Genomic DNA, 17,412 nt, shown 5'->3' with positions numbered 1-17,412 from the left:
TCGGTAAGTGCTTTAGTGTGCGAAGCAACACTACTGCTAACTCTTTCCTCAATAGTTCGGTCCGAAATGTCATTCGCCATTGCACTTACTTTTGATTCTACAGTGGCTACCGCTGTCGCTAACTCGTCTACCTGTCGTGCAACTGTTTTATACGCAAGTTTTACCGAATCGGTTTCTTTGCGACACGCTTCGATTTGAGTTGTGAGATTCTGACCAATGTTATCAATTTTATTATTCAGAGTGCTTATCTGTGTCGTCAAAGTGGTTACTTGCGCCGTGACGTCACCCTTAACCGAATCTATCTGTGCTGTGAGAGAGCCTACTTGCGTAGTGAGGGTACCTACTTTCGCTGTGAGAGAGCCTACTTGCGTAGTGAGGGTACCTACTTTCGCATCAATGGTGGTATTTACGTCATTCCTAACTGAGTCAATCTGTGTTGTCATATCCGTTTTCAACTCTGATAAAAACTTGTCTCTGTCTTTCTCACGTTGTTCCCTCTCCTGTTTGTCTAGTATCAATTCCTGTAACATTTTGACAATGCCAATTGATACCGTTATCGGGGAGGTGGGTGTTTCCTGCTGAGTGTCGTCCACGTTAGCTACCTCTTGTCTGTCCTGGCCGTCGTTCCGCGTGAGCGGAGTCGGTAATGTTTGTTAACAGTGCCGTCGCTTTCGTCTGCAGAGTTCGCGCTCGATTGTCCGTCCGCCATAATGAAATTCAACTATTGCCAACTTAAAATGGGTACTGCCAACTGAAATTCTGATTGTCAATTATTCTTGCCGCGCAAGTTAAAGTCGCGGCGCGTTCGTCAAATGTCTGGGTAATAACTGACACACGTCTGTAGCAAAAGACAAGATGGAGTCAACGCCGTTGAAACAATTGATTGCCAACGCTGTTACACAGAAAAGACTGAAATGGCATCCATCTTGAACTTACACGAGAATACTAACTACAGTATAAAACAAATAGTCCAAGCAAAAGGCTACAGAAAATGTTCAAATATTTATGTAGAAAAAAAAGTGGTTTTTTACGTTAAGCTACAGAAAGGATAGAGTGAGGTCGAATTTGAAGGTCAAATGAGCTACTCTTTAGACAGAACTAAGGGAAACGAAAATTTGGTATTCACTCGGCGTTGTCTTCAAAACTGCAAATCTGCGTCTTATTAAATCCCAAGATATTTGTGTAAATACCGCGTCCTTCAATGTTGCGTATATTTATTGCTCAATCGTAATTTTATGCAGCATTGGGTTCCAAAGAGCGATACATGAAATAAGACAATCATATATTAGTACCGTGACACTTTCAATATTTTAGTCAAGTCCCTGTTCGGGCGCCAGATCTGGTATGATTTTTTTAGTAATTTAATTGAAAGCTTTGTTGCTTTGGTAAAAATAAAATTGGTTCTTTTTGTCGTGACAGAATAAATTACTATTAATCACACCAGATTTGTCGGAGAACAGCAGCAACATGTGTAATTGATCCAGCTTTAAGAAATTCTATTACCTTTTAGGGGAAAATTCGTGCGGTTCTCTCCGACGTTAGAAAAGTCGTGGTGTTCCGTTCGGAGCAGGAGGCGGCTGTCTTTTCTCATTCGCGATATCGAAAATTACTAAAAAAATGAACAGAAATTTTTTTTCGGAGGAAGATCGCGCGGAGAAAACAGACAGAAGTTACATGAAAGAAACCTAAGGGACCAACTAATTGGATTTGTACGAACATATAAACGGAACTGAAAAAACTTGGAATAAATACTATAACGATGTCGTCACGACAGCCTCCTGTTCCGACAGAACACACGCTGGATCATAAGCTGCATAAATCTTTTAAACAGAAAAGATTATCACAAGTATAATTAATGAAAATAAGGTTGAGAGATTTTCTTTGAAATTAAATAAACTTCAAGGCTTCAAGTATTATATTATGAAACGGAAACTTACATTAACATGGCCACCCATTGTGGCGGTGGAGCGAATTTTCACGATATACCTTTTCGCTTGTTTGTGGCTACATATATTTTTAATCACTTAAACTCTTAAATTTACAATAAAATGATTATATCAGTATGGAGCACAATTCTTTTGCGTCCGACTCGCAACACATTCACAGAAGAACAGCTAGAGAGCGGCGCGGCTCCCTGCAGAAGTAAAAATTGGCAATTGTTATTTTTAAACATAAGTGCATCGTTTTTTTTTTTACTGATCGATAGCAGCGTATAACAGTTTATAGCTGTCGTGATATTCTGCGCTTTTCAGGAGCGCGGCAAAGATATCTGGTTACAACATTCATTGGTATATGTTAAAAGTTCGCACATACTGACGCGAATACAGAAAACAAACTTTTACATGTTAAAAATCGCAGTGATAAAGGCTGTAATGTCACAACCCTTTCCAACAAGGTCATTCGCCCTAGGAAATGAGCACCGCTAAAAATGTAAGCTGTGAAAGAGTACTACTGAAAGGGAGCTGTAAATAGTTCAAGTGAGGATTAGAAATAACAACTTGCTAAGGTCTTACAGTTAGCTGGAGATCACAAGAAAAAAAATTTAAAGGGCAGCATAATAGTAACATCAGAGAGCACTTAAGCTTCTAAAACATAGTGAAAACAATTATTAAAATTATGGAACTATTTTTTCTCCTGCATTATAGAATTTAAAACCAAACACGAAATTAAATAAAAACTCGATAATTCATGGGACTCTGATACAAATATCCATGAAAGCTAGGCACATAACATAGCCATAAGAACATTAACCACGACATTTATTTTGGAGAACTAGTCAGCAGATTAACACATATCACTTCAAAAATACACAGAGTACTCAGGGAAATAAATAAGACCAAGAATCACATAGAATCAAACAACAAAGGCATGCCTAACGTATCAATGAATATAAACACGAGCACCTGCCCAAACGGCTTGCGAAGCGGGAAATCGGTGCACAGAGCTCACCAACCCATTACTCATGGCATAGGCGAGCCGAAACTTTTGCCTGCTACCCAGTCTCCGCGAAGAATAGTGAAAAACGACCTGGAAAAGACATTGTATCAGTCCGCATCGCACATCCCTTGCTCCAAACACTGCTGCTGGCCCCAGCTCCATGCTGCACGAAAGGCTACACGTAAGCTACCTACACTGCACATTTCGAAGAACCCCACAACATCGCTCTGGCGACCACTTTTGAAACCTAGCCGGGGTAGCGATAACCGCACAAGGGAGTAATACGCGCCACCTGATGAGGCGCAATTAGAAGCTATCGATAATGGGAAGATGAAACGACTCGCTACAGCTCATATCAGACATAATTCTCCACGTAAAATCTTTCACATCACTTACAGCTAACGAAGGGATGAAACAATCTTTCACATTGTAAGTAGGCTGTTTATGTTTTCTCTGTGTAAGTAGGCTGTTTATGTTTTCTTGTTGGCAACGTTAAGTAGGCTGTTTATGTTTTCTCTATGTAAGTAGGCTGTTTATGTTTTCTTGTTAGCAACGTTACGTAGCGCTCAATATGAAAATCACTGGCTGTGCTGTGTGCAGTCTGTGGCTGCTTTGCATTGTTGTAATACTCGCCATTGTAGTGTTAGGCAGCTGGCTGTGAACAGCGCGTAGCGTTGCATAGTTGGAGGTGAGCCGCCAGCAGTGGTGGATGTGGGGAGAGAGATGGCAGAGTTTTGAAATTTGTCATGAACTGCTATATTTATATATGATGATATCAAGGTAAATACATTGTTTGTTCTCTATTAATATCTTTCATTTGCTAACTATCCCTATCAGTAGTTAGTGCCTTCCATAGTTTGAATCTTTTATTTAGCTGGTAGTAGTGGCGCTCGCTGTATTGCAGTAGCTTGAGCAGCGAAGATTTTTGTGAGGTAAGTGATTTGTGAAAGGTGTAGTTTACTGTTAGTCAGGGCCCATTGTTTTGTAGGGAATTTTGAAAGTCAGATTGCGTTGCGCTAACAAAATATTGTGTGTCAGGTTAAGCACAGTCATTTGTAACTGTTCAAAGGGGACGTTTCATATGGCGACCCTGCCAGGATACCTCACTGGAATCTTCTGATTTTTTCTTGTAGTTTGTGTAATTAGTGTAGATTTTGTTTATTTCTAGCGTGTAATTATAGAAAGAATTTCCTTTGTAGTTGTAGTTTTTCATTGTTGTACAGTAAAACAGTTGTGGCATGCATGTAGATTTGCAGCAAGTTTTTCGCAGCTGCGCTTGCAATTAACTAAATATTATTTTCAGTGCTATGTTAATGTGTTCACCTATTTTTGCTCTTCAAATTGTGCTTTTCTGTGTTATCGTGTGAAATATTGTGACAATTATGGCGTGTGAAAAACGTAATACTAGGCTCCAAAGTAAACTGAGAAATGACGGTGAAAATGAAAGCAGTGTGTTAGCGCCACCGAGTAATGAATTAACTGATGTTCAAAGTAGTAATTTGGTAATTGTGCATAGGGAAATGGAGTGGGCGGCAAATAATGGCGTGGACAGTGAAACAATTAGTGAAGAGGGAAGCATTATCGATCGATCGGTCGGCAATAGCTCGCCTCAGGAAGCCGAAATGACACGACACGATCTCGCAAATACGGTAGATTCAGGTTTTGGATCCTCACAGTTTTCTCAAATAAGTCAAGACACATTTTCTGCTTGTCAAAATGTGAATGTTTCCGGTGCAACTTCACTGCCAAAAAGCACTGAGGAACATGTTTCAGACACCAGTGCATTGTTATTACAATTAATGCAACAAATGGGACAAAAGCTTGAAAAGTTAGACACAATGGAACAACACCAGAGACAAACACAGCAACAGTTAGACACAGTGGAACAAAATCTCAAAAAGTTAGACACAGTGGAACAAAATCTCAAAAAGTTAGACACTACACTTGATCAAACACGTGAAGATTTAACCACTGAGTTACATAACATCGAATCGAAATGTCAAAAGGTCTGTAATGACGTAAAAACACAAATTTGTGAGCATTTCCAACCTATTTTTTCGCGTCATGAAAATGTATTACAGAATCACGAAGCAGCCATAAAAGAACTGCAAACTATTGTTCATGAAAATCATGAGACCTTGCAAGCTAAAATTGACTCAGTTGCATCTACTGATTCAGTTACGCAACTTGCAAGAACTCAGGAAAACTTAAAGGACACAGTAGATACCCTGAAAATTGGTTCAGAAAGAAACATGGAGGAAATAAGTACACTATCGGAGAAAGTAGCCGAACTTTCGGATCAGGTCACTAACTTATCTACAAAGGTAGATGATGATCTGAATGACACAAGACCCGTAGCCTTCACTGACACAGAAGAGTATGAACAAATTAGAAAATTCAAACAAAATCAAAATCACATCAATACACAGTACAAAAGAGAAATCCGGGAAGTACAAGATCAGTTGACGCAGGTAATACAAGAATTACGTATTTCAGAGGACTCTCGCGCTCCAATACGGGAAGAGGGACATAGAAATACGGAACAACCACAAAATAATAACACAGGACACTTCAGAAATTATGAAAGAAATTGGCAAGGCGCATTGGATTTTGAGACGGAACCGCCGAAACGAAGTAACAATGACCGACATGCGACTCGCCGACATGACGATTTTGATTATAAGCTGTTCATTACTACACGTAAATTCAAAACATTTAAGAATTCTGGCAACGACATTCATCCACAAGCATGGCTCCATCAATTCTCTCATTGTTTTCCTCCCAACTGGTCGTTAGAACACAGATTAGAATTTATGTGTGGCTACTTAGAGAATGAACCAGCTGTAAGAATGCGATCGGTCATTCACGATTGCCACAGTGAAGGAGAATTTTACCATGCCTTCCTCTCAGCATATTGGTCTCAAGCCACACAAGACCGAGTAAAACATGGCATCATAATGATGAAACATTTCGAACAATCTGAATTTTCCAGTCTTATGAAATATTTTGAAGACATGTTGCATAAGAATCAGTACCTGTCAAACCCATACAGCCCCTCAGAACTCATCCGCATTTGCTTAATCAAATTGCCTGAACATTTACGACATATTATTTTAGCAGGACGTTGCAAAGAAGACATTGAGGCTTTTCAGGGACTGTTACAAGAACTGGAAATCGACACTGACAATCGCGGAACACGGAAACAGGAACACAACGATTACAGGTCATATCCGTCGGAATTCCGCGATGAAAGAAATAATAACTGGACACGACGAGGCTATTCTCACAACACAAATCGTGACCAAAACAGACACCACCCGTATGACAACCACTGGCAGAGTAATAGTTACAGAGAAAGTTCGCATTTCCGTAGTAATGAATCTGACAGAGACAATCATAGAAACAGACAATATGGCAACCAGAACTATTATTATCACGGGAGACAGAATAACTTCAGACGCAACAGTTCAGCGCGCAGTTACGATTCAGGGAGAAATTCTCCACCATGTGACCGACAAGAAAGAAACTGTGGAATCTACCGACATGACGACAGACGATATAATCATAACGACAGACGTGAATTTCATCAGAACTGGCGGGATTCTAACAGAGCTGGGCCCTCTCGGCAAGGCGAATTTGTAGAAGTTCGGTCTCCTAATCCCAATAACAACGCGCGCCAACAAAGAGACAGACAATGACTCACACCGCAGGCAGCCGCGTGCGCCGGCTGGCTCAGAGAAAAATAACATAGACGCTAACCTTGAGAAAAATTCCAGTATTCTTTATCGACGTATACCGCATGATAATTGCGTTCCAGTTGAAACTCTGCGTACTAGGAAGAGTAAAGGTTTACACCACATTTCACATGTAAAACCGTTTATTGAAAGATAATCTGCTTTTAACTTTGTTTTTGCCATATAGCTTTTCACTTTACATTACCAGTATGCTTTGTCAGACTTAGTATCTGTTAACATGCAACAGTGTTTGAAGTTAAATATCCAATCAAGAACCAAGAGAACTTATTTAAACAGAAATGACGAATGCATTGTTATAGTGAACAGACGTCACAGCGTTATTGTGTGTGTACATTCTTGCTTGTTAGTTGCACGATTACGTAACAACTATCAGGCTCACATACTTAGAACATATACCGGCACTGCTAATGAGATTTTAATGCAACATTTTGGTTTACTTGAAAAGACGTTCTTTATTTGAAGTACTTTCTGTGGGATTAATGATGACTTAGCACTTGGTTTCTTTGACAGATACACGATTTTATCACGACGCTACTAATGAGTGACAATTTACAATGTTGCTTTTGCGCTATATCTGTTTTATATCTGCACAGTTTTTCTGAATTCTTCTGGAAAGCAAAACATGTTTTATTAGTAACTTTTGTGGTATAGTTACAATGAGACTGCCTTTTCCGTAGCACAACAATACGTTACAGCACAGTACTGTCCTCATCACGACAATAAGCGTAATAACTAAGACATTTATACGCAAAGCATTTCACTTTTGTGTATCATGAGTTAAGTACATTGACTTCTGCAGAACTTTGCTTTCGGAGGACGATAACTACGACACTTCCACAGTGATTATCTTTCAACAAGACGCACATTTAGCGCTACAGGACACGTATTTGAGTGATTGATTTTGTACTTAAAATATTTATTTTTAAAGATATTTGGAGTACAATGATACAAAGGTTTTCCATGATACATTTCATTCCATTGCTGTAATCTGTAACACCTGAGGGTATAATTACATTAATCCTCAGGGGGGTACACGCTTGCTTTGTGTACCATGTGTGTGGCAACCACAAGGAACCCTAGCTAATATGGTATTTGCTTATACAACTTTACACATCGGTACCATATTTCTCTAACACACAAATTACACAGCTATCTGATCATGTAACTAAGAGATAAACTTTTTTTATTACATCAGTGACAGATGTTAACGCAATTACACAGTTGGATAACTTCACACTTATGAAATTGTATTTTGTCTGTACTTTGAGAAATGCTCACATTTTTCGGAACCATTGTGATACTATGAGAGCTTTGAATGATGTATTTGGTATGAGAGCATGATTTTAAAGTACGTTTGAGGTAGATGACACTATTGAAATGAGCAGAGAATTTTCTTTAGGTTTTGACATTATTGCAGCAAGCTACGACGATTTTGAGATTTGACTGAGGTGTTATGATGTTATTTTTACAATGACGATATGTATTATGCTGTTGAGGTATGTTTATGATCAATAAGATGATGATACCGTATATGAGGAATTTGATTATGCTACTTGTTTCTCAGGATGAAATATTGAAGAAGTGTCGACGAATATGTATATGTGTAATAAGGTAAGGAATAATGAGTAGTGGTTAGGGACTCTGATTTATGAAAAGGTTGTTGGAAACCAAGAATCGTACTTTAAGAGTTATGAAATGTGTGTGTAAATGTGTGAATGTATCACAATGCCGACGAAAATTTTTTGTACTCTCTTATATTCATAGGATTTTGTTTCTACACATTTGAACGCAAATTCTCGACTGGTGAAATATTTTTATATGAGACTGTCACTGTAGCGAAAACTGCTGTCGTAAATATTTGGGTAAGAAAGGTAAGTGACCGTGACGTAATTCGTTGTGAGCGGCCAGGTGTGCCAGACGCCTTGAGAAAAAGCCATTAGGTGGTAGAAAAAAAAAAAAAAGCGGGAGGCCATTATCCTCGCTATCGACATTCCTTTGTAGAAAGCATCGTAAATACGACACCCTCAAACTTGAAAACATGATTACACTGTAGGTTCGTAATTTATGATATTTACTAAAATGCCTAATGAAATGATTAGAAACATTTTACATCTATAGTCTTTGTAGTTAAGAGATTGCTCATTTTGTTTAATATCTGGTTTCCAGCTGTGTTGCAGCATTGGTTTTATAAAATAAACTTAAATGCATCTGTTAATGTGAACACTTTCTGTCAACAGATTTATTAAATAAGTATTTTCTGATCCACATTCTTCGAAAAAGGAGCTCTTGGAATGGAGAGAACAATAAGAAGGGACTAATAACAGGAACTGCATACATAATTTACTTTTCAAGTACTTGGTAACGTTTTTGGTAGAATAACTTCTTGTGGTGCACCACTTTAATTACTTAGACATTAAGATGTGATTATACATTTCCCTTATCTGCATTGTTATCTTTAGTGTACTATTTTTTCTGCTTGAGCTATGTCATGTTTAGATATAAGCTGCTGTTTGCCAGGCATAGTGCTGCTGAATTTCAATTTGTGTTACTCTGCTAAGCCAGATTTATTTTTCTTGTTTGCTGTGCATTGCCTCATATTAGTTGTAATGTTGAATTGCTTGGTAATTTAGATTTACTGTAGCTTGCTTTGCGATTTTCCATTTTTTTTATTGCTGTTTATATTAATTGTTTTATGTGCTGCTGCATTGCCTTGTCCCTTAGTTTAGCATCTGAGCTCAGTAGATTTAAGTTAGCTTAAGAGGGGGTAGACTATATAAGAACCTAACTATGGAGGATAGGGAAAGAATGCTTTGAAAGTTATATGAAAACGATTTGGGCCTAAATGAGTATTGTACAATGAGCCATATTTATTTTGAAAGAAATATGGTTAGAATACAGAAAAGAGGTACAGATAGGACTTTTTGGGAATAATGATGAACGAAGGGAGATCTCCAAGAACAAAAAAGATTTGTTCACAAAATACTGCAGTACCAAAAGTTACACTGAAAACAAACCCTGTCCTTTCCTTTTGTGTTATCCCACTATGTGTTTGTGTACCCTTGTGTATTTGTTTTCTTCCTGTCTCTGTGTAGTTTCATAGAATTTTTTCCTCTTCTAATACTAAGCTATGATGAGGAATACTGTTATCCTCGATTATAATTTTCATTAATAATATGTTATTTACTTTGTAAAGATGTTTACACATTATTTATTCTGTTTTTTTTTAATGCTCATGTGTGAAGTTGATGTTTCAATAATTATTCTGATCTTTTATATGTTTACTTATGTCGTAATTTCTGTAACACTGATGTATATGTTATTTCGATTCTTTTGTAAAGCCCATATTATTACAAATGTTATCTGTATTGTTATGTTTTTAATGATGTATTTTGTACCTTTGTTATTGTATTCTTATGTTATAAATTTGTAATTGTCACCAGTTCATGATATTATTAACTTGTTAGTTACATTTCACTGCACACGTTTCTGTTGGTCATAGTATATGGATAATATGTGAGAAGTTGGGACTGTTCGTGTTTGCACGTGTGTTACTAATTCAGCAAGGGACTGGATAACAGCATTGCTGGTTCTAAGGACAATTCCAAAAACTTTGTGAGTGCACAAGTGATGGTTTATGGACTTGCTATATTCTCCGCAAGACTCTTCGATGGTGATTGTGCACCTGCACAATCGCAACAGATGGCTGCTGGCCATCTGTACAAGGACTACAGTGGGTCTGCACCTCTGGTGGCCCACCAATACCGTAATCTCTACCAGGACTCCAGTGGGTCTGCTCTGTGATGACCTACCTACCAATATTCTTCAAAACTTCGAATGAGTCTGCTGTGGGTTTGCTCCATTGTGGCCCATTACCTGTCAGCATGTCAAGAGTCAGCACTGTCTTTCCATTGGAAGGACAACACTACTTCTTCAAGACTGCATGGAAATCCACTACTTCTGTGTGCAATTTCTTTTACTAATGAGACTTTGTGAAAAAAAACCTGTAATTACTATTATGATGAATGATCAGGACTATCTTTATGGACTGTGAGAAAATTTTAGCTTTTGACCAACATTGTATCAATAAGTGTGTGCATTTGATTTCTTTGTTATTGTAATTATGAAAAATTTTATCAAATCATTATTGGCCACTGCCCACAATAATTTGTAAAATTTTTTGTGGGGAGCATGGGGGCTATGTAAGTAGGCTGTTTATGTTTTCTCTGTGTAAGTAGGCTGTTTATGTTTTCTTGTTGGCAACGTTAAGTAGGCTGTTTATGTTTTCTCTATGTAAGTAGGCTGTTTATGTTTTCTTGTTGGCAACGTTACGTAGCGCTCAATATGAAAATCACTGGCTGTGCTGTGTGCAGTCTGTGGCTGCTTTGCATTGTTGTAATACTCGCCATTGTAGTGTTAGGCAGCTGGCTGTGAACAGCGCGTAGCGTTGCATAGTTGGAGGTGAGCCGTCAGCAGTGGTGGATGTGGGGAGAGAGATGGCGGAGTTTTGAAATTTGTCATGAACTGCTATATTTATATATGATGATATCAAGGTAAATACATTGTTTGTTCTCTATTAATATCTTTCATTTGCTAACTATCCCTATCAGTAGTTAGTGCCTTCCATAGTTTGAATCTTTTATTTAGCTGGTAGTAGTGGCGCTCGCTGTATTGCAGTAGCTTGAGCAGCGAAGATTTTTGTGAGGTAAGTGATTTGTGAAAGGTGTAGTTTACTGTTAGTCAGGGCCCATTGTTTTGCAGGGAATTTTGAAAGTCAGATTGCGTTGCGCTAACAAAATATTGTGTGTCAGGTTAAGCACAGTCGTTTGTAACTGTTCAAAGGGGACGTTTCAACATGAAATCTACACCTCCCTTACAAATGAACATTGTCGAACCTATGTTATTTTTTTTACATATATCTTTACACAACACTGATCAAAGAAAGTTTACAGTCCACTCTCTCTCTCTCTCTCTCTCTTTTATTTTTGTAATATCTAATGGAGTAAAACTAAGAACTATAAAAGTTTCACTAGCATCACCTGCTGGAGAACACTATAAGAGTTTACCGCAACGCTCTCTTCCAATATATCGGAAACATATACAATCCGTGTGTCGACATCGAACATATACATGTATATTTTAATGTCAGTAAACTTCACCAACAGCTATATACATTGAAAAGTACTTACCAGCCGACGTCCTCAGGATATGACAGACGAGCAGAGATTGTATGTACACCCGACAGCAAAAAAAGTGGGTCACGCCTGAATTCCAACATGTAGGCTGCACCTGAATGTATGCTACCAACATAGCATAACTGTGTTGCACACCGTCGCAACCCTCCACAGTACAGTCATTGTAAGATACACAATGGGTACCGCTAGAGACCACTAGAGAACACCAGTCTTTATGACAGTCCGTCCAGATGTAAAGTAACACCACGATACTACAGAAGAGATCAGACAGTCCTTAACGTTTGTAAACTAAACTTAATTACAATAAGTGACATTTCAAATGTTATGGGACAACTAGTTTTATCACATAAATCGTTCAGTAATCCTTAGGCACAATTAAATATTTGAGACAGTATATGAATTTATAACGTTGTATCGCAACTGGAAGCAAGTTCTTTGCTGTCTAAAAGGTTTACCCAACACATGCTGAACGTCATTCAACGTTCAACGGGGAGTGGTTTCGCATCAGCTTTATGTAATACTAAGCAGTTAAAAGGAAACGTGATTAATGGCGACAAGCACTCTATGGAAATCCCAACATTAACAGCGAATCACAAGTAATATCATTGTTCACATTGAAACTTCCTGGCAGATTAAAACTGTGTGCCCGACCGAGACTCGAACTCGGGACCTTTGCCTTCCGCGGGCAAGTGCTCTACCAACTGAGCTACCGAAGCACGACTCACGCGCGGTACTCACAGCTTTACTTCTGCCAGTACCTCGTCTCCTACCTTCCAAACTTTACAGAAGCTCTCCTGCGAACCTTGCAGAACTAGCACTCCTGAAAGAAAGGATATTGCGGAGACATGGCTAAGCCACAGCCTGGGGGATGTTTCCAGAATGAGATTTTCACTCTGCAGCGGAGTTGCAAAGGTCCCGAGTTCGAGTCTCGGTCGGGCACACAGTTTTAATCTGCCAGAAGTTTCATATCAGCGCACACTCCGCTGCAGAGTGAAAATCTCATTCTGGAAACATCCCACAGGCTGTGGCTAAGCCATGTCTCCGCAATATCCTTTCTTTCAGGAGTGCTAGTTCTGCAAGGTTCGCAGGAGAGCTTCTGTAAAGTTTGGAAGGTAGGAGACGAGGTACTGGCAGAAGTAAAGCTGTGAGTACCGCGCGTGAGTCGTGCTTCGGTAGCTCAGTTGGTAGAGCACTTGCCCGCGTAAGGCAAAGGTCCCGAGTTCGAGTCTCGTTCGGGCACACAGTTTTAATCTGCCAGGAAGTTTCATATCAGCGCACACTCCGCTGCAGAGTGAAAATCTCATTCTGGAAACATCCCCCAGGCTGTGGCTAAGCCATGTCTCCGCAATATCCTTTCTTTCAGGAGTGCTAGTTCTGCAAGGTTCGCAGGAGAGCTTCTGTAATGTCTGGAAGGTAGGAGACGAGGTACTGGCAGAAGTAAAGCTGTGAGTACCGCGCGTGAGTCGTGCTTCGGTAGCTCAGTTGGTAGAGCACTTGCCCGCGGAAGGCAACGGTCCCGAGTTCGAGTCTCGGTCGGGCACACAGTTTTAATCTGCCAGGAAGTTTCATATCAGCGCACACTCCGCTGCAGAGTGAAAATCTCATTCTGGAAACATCCCCCAGGCTGTGGCTAAGCCATGTCTCCGCAATATCCTTTCTTTCAGGAGTGCTAGTTCTGCAAGGTTCGCAGGAGAGCTTCTGTAAAGTTTGGAAGGTAGGAGACGAGGTACTGGCAGAAGTAAAGCTGTGAGTACCGCGCGTGAGTCGTGCTTCGGTAGCTCAGTTGGTAGAGCACTTGCCCGCGGAAGGCAAAGGTCCCGAGTTCGAGTCTCGGTCGGGCACACAGTTTTAATCTGCCAGGAAGTTTCATATCAGCGCACACTCCGCTGCAGAGTGAAAATCTCATTCTGGAAACATCCCCCAGGCTGTGGCTAAGCCATGTCTCCGCAATATCCTTTCTTTCAGGAGTGCTAGTTCTGCAAGGTTCGCAGGAGAGCTTCTGTAAAGTTTGGAAGGTAGGAGACGAGGTACTGGCAGAAGTAAAGCTGTGAGTACCGCGCGTGAGTCGTGCTTCGGTAGCTCAGTTGGTAGAGCACTTGCCCGCGGAAGGCAAAGGTCCCGAGTTCGAGTCTCGGTCGGGCACACAGTTTTAATCTGCCAGGAAGTTTCATATCAGCGCACACTCCGCTGCAGAATGAAAATCTCATTCTGGAAACATCCCCCAGGCTGTGGCTAAGCCATGTCTCCGCAATATCCTTTCTTTCAGGAGTGCTAGTTCTGCAAGGTTCGCAGGAGAGCTTCTGTAAAGTTTGGAAGGTAGGAGACGAGGTACTGGCAGAAGTAAAGCTGTGAGTACGTGAGTCGTGCTTCGGTAGCTCAGTTGGTAGAGCACTTGCCCGCGGAAGGCAAAGGTCCCGAGTTCGAGTCTCGGTCGGGCACACAGTTTTAATCTGCCAGGAAGTTTCATATCAGCGCACACTCCGCTGCAGAGTGAAAATCTTATTCTGGAAACATCCCCCAGGCTGTGGCTAAGCCATGTCTCCGCAATATCCTTTCTTTCAGGAGTGCTAGTTCTGCAAGGTTCGCAGGAGAGCTTCTGTAAAGTTTGGAAGGTAGGAGACGTGGTACTGGCAGAAGTAAAGCTGTGAGTACCGCGCGTGAGTCGTGCTTCGGTAGCTCAGTTGGTAGAGCACTTGCCCACGGAAGGCAAAGGTCCCGAGTTCGAGTCTCGGTCGGGCACACAGTTTTAATCTGCCAGGAAGTTTCATATCAGCGCACACTCCGCTGCAGAGTGAAAATCTCATTCTGGAAACATCCCCCAGGCTGTGGCTAAGCCATGTCTCCGCAATATCCTTTCTTTCAGGAGTGCTAGTTCTGCAAGGTTCGCAGGAGAGTTTCTGTAAAGTTTGGAAGGTAGGAGACGAGGTACTGGCAGAAGTAAAGCTGTGAGTACCGCGCGTGAGTCGTGCTTCGGTAGCTCAGTTGGTAGAGCACTTGCCCGCGTAAGGCAAAGGTCCCGAGTTCGAGTCTCGGTCGGGCACACAGTTTTAATCTGCCAGGAAGTTTCATATCAGCGCACAATCCGCTGCAGAGTGAAAATCTCATTCTGGAAACATCCCACAGGCTGTGGCTAAGCCATGTCTCCGCAATATCCTTTCTTTCAGGAGTGCTAGTTCTGCAAGGTTCGCAGGAGAGCTTCTGTAAAGTTTGGAAGGTAGGAGACGAGGTACTGGCAGAAGTAAAGCTGTGAGTACCGCGCGTGAGTCGTGCTTCGGTAGCTCAGTTGGTAGAGCACTTGCCCGCGGAAGGCAAAGGTCCCGAGTTCGAGTCTCGGTCGGGCACACAGTTTTAATCTGCCAGGAAGTTTCATATCAGCGCACACTCCGCTGCAGAGTGAAAATCTCATTCTGGAAACATCCCCCAGGCTGTGGCTAAGCCATGTCTCCGCAATATCCTTTCTTTCAGGAGTGCTAGTTCTGCAAGGTTCGCAGGAGAGCTTCTGTAAAGTTTGGAAGGTAGGAGACGAGGTACTGGCAGAAGTAAAGCTGTGAGTACCGCGCGTGAGTCGTGCTTCGGTAGCTCAGTTGGTAGAGCACTTGCCCGCGGAAGGCAAAGGTCCCGAGTTCGAGTCTCGGTCGGGCACACAGTTTTAATCTGCCAGGAAGTTTCATATCAGCGCACACTCCGCTGCAGAGTGAAAATCTTATTCTGGAAACATCCCCCAGGCTGTGGCTAAGCCATGTCTCCGCAATATCCTTTCTTTCAGGAGTGCTAGTTCTGCAAGGTTCGCAGGAGAGCTTCTGTAAAGCTTGGAAGGTAGGAGACGAGGTACTGGCAGAAGTAAAGCTGTGAGTACCGCGCGTGAGTCGTGCTTCGGTAGCTCAGTTGGTAGAGCACTTGCCCGCGGAAGGCAAAGGTCCCGAGTTCGAGTCTCGGTCGGGCACACAGTTTTAATCTGCCAGGAAGTTTCATATCAGCGCACACTCCACTGCAGAGTGAAAATCTCATTCTGGAAACATCCCCCAGGCTGTGGCTAAGCCATGTCTCCGCAATATCCTTTCTTTCAGGAGTGCTAGTTCTGCAAGGTTCGCAGGAGAGCTTCTGTAAAGTTTGGAAGGTAGGAGACGAGGTACTGGCAGAAGTAAAGCTGTGAGTACCGCGCGTGAGTCGTGCTTCGGTAGCTCAGTTGGTAGAGCACTTGCCCGCAGAAGGCAAAGGTCCCGAGTTCGAGTCTCGGTCGGGCACACAGTTTTAATCTGCCAGGAAGTTTCATATCAGCGCACACTCCGCTGCAGAGTGAAAATCTCATTCTGGAAACATCCCCCAGGCTGTGGCTAAGCCATGTCTCCGCAATATCCTTTCTTTCAGGAGTGCTAGTTCTGCAAGGTTCGCAGGAGAGCTTCTGTAAAGTTTGGAAGGTAGGAGACGAGGTACTGGCAGAAGTAAAGCTGTGAGTACCGCGCGTGAGTCGTGCTTCGGTAGCTCAGTTGGTAGAGCACTTGCCCGCGGAAGGCAAAGGTCCCGAGTTCGAGTCTCGGTCGGGCACACAGTTTTAATCTGCCAGGAAGTTTCATATCAGCGCACACTCCGCTGCAGAGTGAAAATCTCATTCTGATTGTTCACATTACTCATCAACAGTTACTTGTACACAAAGTTGTACTTTAAATGACATGACCAACGTCTTCGTTCTGGATCTGGATGCAAACCCAGAATGTAAGACCATTTTTAACCAAGCAAAGCTTTGTGCCTTATCGAGACTCGATCACTAGGCAGAAAGAGACGTCAAATATTGACGTTTGCACCAGTATCAGTTATCAGTTCTCAACTTGAACGTAAATGACGATAATGTTTGTACGAAAGCAGGAACCCTAACATGACAATTACCTTCTTGGTCATTAACCTCGAAAGACGTTGTATCGTGTTGCATTGTTAAGGAACAAAGGATGCACATGTTTGAAATTGAAATGCCATCACGTAATGCTGGGGACAAGGATGTGAACCCAGGACCTAATCAGATTGTTGAATAAGTACGTAAAATCAGAATGTAGAAATCATAGTTTGTCACCAGTAGTGGGGTTGGAACCTTAAATGACGACTGAAGTTCTATTGCCTGACCGGGATTCGAACCCGGCGCCTACCGCCGTCGCTGTCTAACCAGGAACAGATGAGAAATGTCAAATGTTGGTCCACGATCAGTGAGATGTGCACACGTTTAACTAGAAATAAGGTGACGAAAACGTTTATGCTGACTGAGAGTCGAACGCCGCACACATGGTTATGGAGACACGTTAATAATCAACTTCATATTCAGAAGTAGCTAGGAGTAGCATGTTTAGTTGCAAACGTTAAGGCTTACCTCATTCCTAGTAACGTGTTGCCTAATATCCGCGATATCATGATGTTAATTTACAAGTGGATTGACTGCCGTAAAGAGCAATGTTCTCTAGTAGTCGTGTATCATTGAGATGTAAATGAAGTGCCTCAGCAGAAAGTAATTTCCGTCGTGCAGCACGTATTGTTTCAGACAC

At 41.5% G+C, this 17,412-nt stretch overlaps 11 non-coding genes across 11 annotated transcripts; 10 read left to right on the top strand and 1 right to left on the bottom strand.

Annotated features, from left to right (window-relative positions):
* Positions 1-12,526: 12,526 nt before the first annotated feature.
* Positions 12,527-12,601, bottom strand: Trnap-cgg (transfer RNA proline (anticodon CGG)). The gene has a single exon. It is a non-coding gene; the product is annotated as a tRNA-Pro (tRNA).
* Positions 12,602-13,651: 1,050 nt separating this feature from the next.
* Trnap-cgg (transfer RNA proline (anticodon CGG)) lies at positions 13,652-13,726 on the top strand. Its single transcript has one exon. It is a non-coding gene; the product is annotated as a tRNA-Pro (tRNA).
* Positions 13,727-13,952: 226 nt separating this feature from the next.
* Positions 13,953-14,027, top strand: Trnap-cgg (transfer RNA proline (anticodon CGG)). Its single transcript has one exon. It is a non-coding gene; the product is annotated as a tRNA-Pro (tRNA).
* Positions 14,028-14,248: 221 nt separating this feature from the next.
* Positions 14,249-14,323, top strand: Trnap-cgg (transfer RNA proline (anticodon CGG)). Its single transcript has one exon. It is a non-coding gene; the product is annotated as a tRNA-Pro (tRNA).
* Positions 14,324-14,549: 226 nt separating this feature from the next.
* On the top strand, positions 14,550-14,624 carry Trnap-cgg (transfer RNA proline (anticodon CGG)). Its single transcript has one exon. It is a non-coding gene; the product is annotated as a tRNA-Pro (tRNA).
* A 226-nt stretch (positions 14,625-14,850) lies between these two features.
* Trnat-cgu (transfer RNA threonine (anticodon CGU)) lies at positions 14,851-14,925 on the top strand. The gene has a single exon. It is a non-coding gene; the product is annotated as a tRNA-Thr (tRNA).
* A 226-nt stretch (positions 14,926-15,151) lies between these two features.
* Positions 15,152-15,226, top strand: Trnap-cgg (transfer RNA proline (anticodon CGG)). The gene has a single exon. It is a non-coding gene; the product is annotated as a tRNA-Pro (tRNA).
* Positions 15,227-15,452: 226 nt separating this feature from the next.
* Positions 15,453-15,527, top strand: Trnap-cgg (transfer RNA proline (anticodon CGG)). The gene has a single exon. It is a non-coding gene; the product is annotated as a tRNA-Pro (tRNA).
* Positions 15,528-15,753: 226 nt separating this feature from the next.
* Positions 15,754-15,828, top strand: Trnap-cgg (transfer RNA proline (anticodon CGG)). Its single transcript has one exon. It is a non-coding gene; the product is annotated as a tRNA-Pro (tRNA).
* Positions 15,829-16,054: 226 nt separating this feature from the next.
* Positions 16,055-16,129, top strand: Trnal-cag (transfer RNA leucine (anticodon CAG)). The gene has a single exon. It is a non-coding gene; the product is annotated as a tRNA-Leu (tRNA).
* Positions 16,130-16,355: 226 nt separating this feature from the next.
* Positions 16,356-16,430, top strand: Trnap-cgg (transfer RNA proline (anticodon CGG)). The gene has a single exon. It is a non-coding gene; the product is annotated as a tRNA-Pro (tRNA).
* The last annotated feature ends 982 nt before the right edge of the window (positions 16,431-17,412 follow it).

The sequence above is a fragment of the Schistocerca serialis genome, chromosome 1 (genome assembly GCF_023864345.2).
Source record: "Schistocerca serialis cubense isolate TAMUIC-IGC-003099 chromosome 1, iqSchSeri2.2, whole genome shotgun sequence".
Lineage (NCBI taxonomy): Eukaryota > Metazoa > Arthropoda > Insecta > Orthoptera > Acrididae > Schistocerca > Schistocerca serialis.
This window is presented reverse-complemented; position numbering and strand designations above follow the sequence as displayed.